Genomic DNA, 7,055 nt, shown 5'->3' on the forward strand with positions numbered 1-7,055 from the left:
CAGTTTTCTTCCTTTTTCTGTTCATTTTTTGTTTTGTTTTGCAAACTCAGTGAGGAATTATTCAACAATACTATTATAGCGAATTTCCTGTTCAATTTTCTTCACAATACGACAAATGAAGTGAAAACAGGTGAGTGATTGATCTTAACAACTGGCAAACGTTTAGAAAATGCAACCAATATATTTTGTAAAATAAAACAAGAGAAATTGTGCTTCACTCCATCTTTATTTGTTTAAAATGAATAGGTATTGTACAATTAATGATATGCAGTGTTTCTCAAACATTAAGATTCATTATATGACAAACTCCAAAACTCTAAGTTTAAGAATAATTTTTTCCACTGAGAATTACATCCGAAATATATACATTGAATTTCAGTCAATTTAACATAAGAATAACTTCATTAGATCTTATAGGTGTTAAGATATGTATTTAGATTCAAAAGCCAAACGATGTCTATGTTTGGTTGTATGAGCTCAAACTTCAGACAAACATTATTTCCAGTCCGTGTTGACCAATACCTTTACTTGTTACTCTTGAATTTCTATATTACAGACCTACAGTTTTTCGCAAAAAAAATTTAGAACGCTATGATTATCTCAGGCTTTGGAAATGTGGTAATGTCTCTTGAAAGTATGAAGTCAAATCTGAGCATTTTCCACAGTCATGTTATACAGGTATTTTCCCAATCTCCTTGAGCCTTCTTGAAGTTTGCTTTCAAACTGCAAAAGCGAAGTCCGGAGCAGACGTGCTATTAATAGTAATAGTAGCAGTAGCAATAGTAGTAGGGGCAGAATGGAGTACTGTAGAAACATACATAGTTGCACCAAAGATACATACTGTAACTATTGTAATAAAAGTCAACGGGCCAGCAGATACCGTAGCTGTAATACCTGTCAAAGGAAAAACATCTTTAGAGACTCCCTTACATAAAAGTTATTTTTCCTGGCCTCTTAGGAAGTACTGAGACCAAGGAATATTATCTTTAGGGACGCTTTATTATTTAAGAAGTGTTTTATTGGCCTTTAGGAAGTGCTGTGAACAATTCGTCCCTAGTTTGACGAACTGGCGGAAGTCAATTCTTTCCCATTCCGAGTTAATGGGCTTCAGAGATTTTGATATGATTCAGAGCTTCTAATTAGCTGATTTTTTTTAGGACATTTGGTTTGAAAATGTCACTTTACTACAAAAATCAAAGACTTATAAGAAATGGGTTACCTGGTTCGTCAAAACAGAGACGAATCCCTGTATTTTTTGTTTGTTCAAAAAGAGACTAGAATTTGACGGAAGTAAGATTCCGAGAATTCCACTGAAAATGACTTCTCACTTACCTGGCTTCTTTAGGGGCATTCTCCGCAAGGGCATTCTCCTTAAAGGCGTCTTTCAAAGGAGCTTCAACTTCGCGCCCATGGGCCCAGCAAATGCCCAACACCTGTCAGGTATGAAAAAGGCAAACATCTGTTAGATAAGAGTGGCGAAAATTTGCTCAGAAATATTGCCATGTGCGAACTGTGCCCAAATGGATATCTGATATAAATGATCTTCAGCTGAACACTTTCTAGGACAGACATACTCACAGCGATCAGTAATAACTTGAAGAAGATTCGCAGCATCTTTCCTTTGAAACAACTGAAAAAAAAAAAAAAAAAAACAAGAAGCATTTTAGTTTGATAACATACCAGTGAATAAAAGAAAAATGGGTTTTAGAGACAATTACATTTACAAGTGAAAGTTTTGATATACACACTCGGCATCCTCTTGCAAGTCCTTTCTATATATATATATATATATATATATATATATATATATATATATATATATATATATATATATATATATATATATATATATATATATATATATATATATATATATATATATATATATATATATATATATATAAATATATGTATATATATATGTAAAGTGTGTGTGTGTGTGTGTGTGTGTGTGTGTGTGTGTGTGTGGTATATATTTACCTAAATACAGCCAAAGTCAGAGAGCAAAAGAGGCACTAGGTTGACCCTGAACTGTTCAACTGCTGGAGACCGTGTGTACTTCCTGCTTAAAAAATGTGCTATTTATACTGGCTGCTACAAGGTCAAAATGTGATTCATTCTACAATTTTACTCATTTTATTTTGCTTACAGATTCCTTTTAATGGCAATTCATGAACGATTATTCTGATACGAAATCTCAAATATTGGTCCATTAAAACCTAATTACTCGTCGTAAAGATTTTGCTTGGAAAATGCTGTTGACATTTAGGCACCAGGTGCAGAGAGCAGTTCTGGGAATTCTGAAATTTCTCTTCGAGATCAGTTTTGGTTTTTCTTTGTGCGGTTGGTAAGGTTGTGTGTTTTCTTTATGGTTAAATCTGGGAAATATTGCTGTTAAGCATGTTTTTCTATCAGTCTTTTTGGAGTGCCTAAATTAATGAATTGTGTGGAAACCTTACGTGTACCTTGTCTAGGAACTGGGAAACAATAATTTCACAGTATCTAAATATATAGATGATTTTAGTCTAGCACTGAAATGTTGACATTCTTTCCTGTTATTATTCTCATATGTCGTCTGGAAAGAGATGTCCAAAAAACGGCTAAATGTATGGAAAGAGATGTATATACATTTAACTATATATATATCTCTCTCTCTCTCTCTCTCTCTCTCTCTATATCTCTCTCTTTTTATATATAAATATACAGGGTGTTTCAAAATTAGAGCCCCCCCTTTCTACAGCATAAACTAAAATTGATATGGACAAAAACAAAAGTAATTCAGAACAGGTATTTATTTAAGTTTCTCTCTGAGTATTTAGTATTTTGTATGGCCTCCATCTGCCCGTACTGCAGCCTGAATTCTTGAAGGGTACTACTTCAGCAAATCGCAAAAAAGTTGAGACTCAAACTCCATTTTCCTGAGCACTTCGGTCACCTCTCTTCACAGGTCGTCGAGGCTTAGTATACCATCATAGTTCACTGTGCGTGCTTCAACACGATCCTTTAAGATACTACCAATGTTATCAAACACATTAAGGTCAGGGGAGCTACCTGGAAATTCACTTAACGAGAAGAAATCGATACCACTGTTTCGAAGCGGCTCCTGTGTCTGAAGAGCCTTGAAACATGGTGCCTTATCATGCAAAAATGTGACTTCTTCAACAGATAACACATTTTCAGGATCTTTGAGGAAAGGAAATACTCCACCAGTAAGCACAGTTTCTCTGAAGTATTCGCCATCCATGACTGTTCTTTTTCTTTGATGATCAACATTAACCATTTGGCTGTGAAACCAAGAAAAATTCCCAAACATTCAGGAAATTTCACAACTTGGTGATAGAGCACGTCATCGCTGATATCATCCAATTTTGCAGCCCAAATGATGTCATTTTTATGATTTGCTTCCTGACTGTGTAAATGAAAAATTCATCTGATACGCCAACATGGAGAAAGTCAGCTTCATCCCAATCTTTAAGAAATGAACCACAAAACCATGCACGGTCTTCTCTCTGTTCTGAGTGATATTGGGCTTGCTGATAACATGAAATGGCTTGATACCAGATTTTTTCAACTCACGATGTACAGCACTATAATTTCTCTTCTTTCCCTTTTTGTTTTCTAGTTCAAGCACCAATTTATGTAAAACTTTCTGGTCTACCCACTGCCTCAGCTATGATGTCTTTTGACTCCTGAGAAAAAGCTTCAGGCCTTCCAAGATTCTTGCTGTTTTTGCAATGACAGTCATAAGGATTTTTATTCCAGTTTTTTTAAACAAAGGATTCATCTCTTTTAATGTATTTAGCTATCCAGGAGCGTGAAATGAAGGATACGCCAGCATCCCTGGCCTCTCTGAAGGTTATAGGCTGGATTTGGTCAATCCATCTGATTTCCTCTGAGTCGTTAGCCATGGCAGTATCTGACTCCATCGCGCAGTCTGAAAATACAAGAAATGTAAAATGAAAAATAGCTTAATAGAAACTTAAAATAATGTACTTGGAGATAGGCTATAGCAGAAAACTTCATAACTTGCCATTTGTTCTGTGGAGGTGAGAGCTCTAATTTCGAAACACCTGTATATATATATATATATATATATATATATATATATATATATATATATATATATATATATATATATATATATATATATATATATATATATATATATATGTATATATATGTGTGTGTGTGTGTGTGTATGTGTATATATATATGTATATATATATATATATATATATATATATATATATATATATATATATATATATATATATATATATATATATATACACGTCATTACCTATCAACAAATAACTATTTGGAAGATTGAAGTCCTGAATACTGTCAGTTTCACGTATGTGGAAGGACGTCACTGTTATGTGACTCTCCGGCCATATTGGAAAACGTGTAAAACCAGAAAACCTTCTTTTATCCAGAGAATCTCATTAAGATTCTACAGTGTATGCGTCGCACATAACATTTTCATAATATGGCAGTAACACTTGGTATCAATGGTAGGCTATACATTCTAATTAGAATTTTCCGAAGGTACAGGAATTTGAAAATACTTATTGAAGCCTGGTGTGACTGATTCAAAAGTGATTATTATTATTATTATTATTATTATTATTATTATTATTATTATTATTATTATTATTATGGAAAATTTTATAACAAGTCCATTTCAGTTAGGCAACTTTGAAATAGCAAACTTATTTTAACCCTGTCAAAAATGACTGATCCTTGAATAAGGTACAGTTAAACTAAGCAATATCCCGTTTGGATTTTTATTATAGCTTACAAGTTCTATTTAAGCATAAGCTTTGTAAAATTACGAAATCCCTTAATGAAAATGCCCACTAACACTAATAAAATATGTAAGTGCAAGGTTGAATGTCAAGTGATTCTGTTACGAATAAAACTTCTGCTCCAGAACGCAGAAATGTTTAGTCAATCATTTTAAAACAATATGAGTTTATCGATTTTCATATCGGGAACCGAAGATGATTTTATTCGGTTCAGGAGAGAAGCAGATCAGAAATATGTCAGTGAGGGTAATCTTGGAAGTTCAGTCATATCACTTTACTAACAAGGTGGTATTTTCCCAGCTATTTTAGTGAATTCAGTCGAAGTCATTACGAGAATTTTCTTTTTTTTTTATAAGAAACTGAATTGTTCCACGGACACGTCAGTTATCAAAAGACTGTAAAAAGAAAGAGAGAAATGGAGAAAAATCCAGAGAAAAATTGCATCACATTCTTGGGAAGTTGGTACCCATTTTGAGATGCTACGAAGTAAATGAATCAAACATTGATACTGATATTGTACTGTACAACCTCCGTATGATGCAAATCCAGAAAGCAAGCGAATTATCTGGCGCATGCGTGGTCCCAGTGTCTTGTGTCTTGTCCCAATGGGAAAGCCGCTGTGATTCCATGAAGCATGCATTAACTGGCGACAGAAGGTACTGCATAAAATGCAAGAAAGCAGAGGTGATTGCGGGAACAGGTGTCGTTGCACATGTGTCATAGCTACCCTTGTTCCACAGCTGTCTAAGGTTGGAGTCAGACTGTGGAATGGACAGTAAAACGACCGGTATTGATTTTGAAACAGTCTAATATATTAAACTAAATTCGTCTAATATAAAAATCACTTCACCATTTCATAATTAGAAAATATGATTGGAGATTATAACATAATGAATCATTAATTTAGGGCCTCAGTAAAGTGTAGTTGATGTTAAAGTCGTTGGTTTTCAGTTAATTCCCTTTATTGGATTTTCATAACAGCACATATTTTTTAAAATTTATGGACACATAAAACCTGTAATATATATATATATATATATATATATATGTATATATATATATATATATATATATATATATATATATATATATATATATATATATATATATATATATATATATATATATATATATATATATATATATATATATATATATATATATATATATATATATATATATATATATATATATATATATATATATATATATATATATATGACTGTGTGTGTATGTTCCACATACACTCTGAAATGCATTGAGCAATTTCAACCAAACTTGGTATACATATGACTTACCATCTGGGAAAGAACATTGTGGGGGTAAGACATCATTGGCGCCATATGGGGGTTATGTGGGAAGGGGGTGACCTGTAAAAATAACCAAAACGACAGATATTAGTGTCTAATCCATAGTTTTTAAGGTCGCTGAGATGAATAGAGAAAATCCTGATGCTCTTCAAGTCCAAGTTCAGCCCCGATAGAAATGGGGTGAGAAGTGGTGAAATATACAATGTCAAAAATGCTGGGCACTGTAACTGAAGTAATTATCCTAACAGGAGAGAGAGAGAGAGAGAGAGAGAGAGAGAGAGAGAGAGAGAGAGAGAGAGAGAGAGAGAAGAGAGAGAGAGAGAGAGAATTCATCGGTTGTCATTCAGAGATTTCCCAGGCAGTGCTGGGTTGGTCAGCTAGTATATGTATATATATATATATATATATATATATATATATATATATATATATATATATATATATATATATATATATATATATATATATATATATATATATATATATATATATATATGAATATAAAAAGGCCCATAAAACACTATTTAAACGTTGCAATCATACATTTCTAACTTTCCTACTTCTGTGCCCTGTTCACTGGTAGAATATGGACAGATGAAATGTTATATGGTATATAAACAAAGCATATATAAGTGTGGCATTAAGTCTCCGATGGTATACAGGTGACCGTTTCCTAAGAGGGAGGAGAATAACCAGTTCCCTAGTGGCTTTTGGCCTCGTTAACTCCCGCTTGACGACGATTCTGGAGGTCGTGTTCTGTGGGCCACCTTCTTCGAAGCGGTCTGAGGATTAAGGCGTCGATGTCGTCCGATTTCCAATGTCCTCCTGACAAGTTCATATTGTTGGTTTGATTGATGATAGCAGATTCCAGCATCTTTCTTTTGTACGGACAGCTACTTTTAAAAAATGGAATGGCCAGTATCTCCGATATGTACGA

The 7,055-nt window shown here is 33.4% G+C and overlaps 1 long non-coding RNA gene across 1 annotated transcript; it reads right to left on the reverse strand.

The window, feature by feature from the left end:
• Positions 1–207: 207 nt before the first annotated feature.
• Positions 208–2,081, reverse strand: LOC136855962 (uncharacterized). The gene is made up of 4 exons (XR_010858187.1): positions 1,981–2,081; positions 1,579–1,630; positions 1,333–1,433; positions 208–894 (listed from the first exon to the last, which is right to left on the reverse strand). It is a non-coding gene; the product is annotated as an uncharacterized lncRNA (long non-coding RNA).
• Between the last annotated feature and the right edge of the window lie 4,974 nt (positions 2,082–7,055).

Source organism: Macrobrachium rosenbergii, chromosome 34, assembly GCF_040412425.1.
Source record: "Macrobrachium rosenbergii isolate ZJJX-2024 chromosome 34, ASM4041242v1, whole genome shotgun sequence".
Classification (NCBI taxonomy): Eukaryota; Metazoa; Arthropoda; class Malacostraca; order Decapoda; family Palaemonidae; genus Macrobrachium; species Macrobrachium rosenbergii.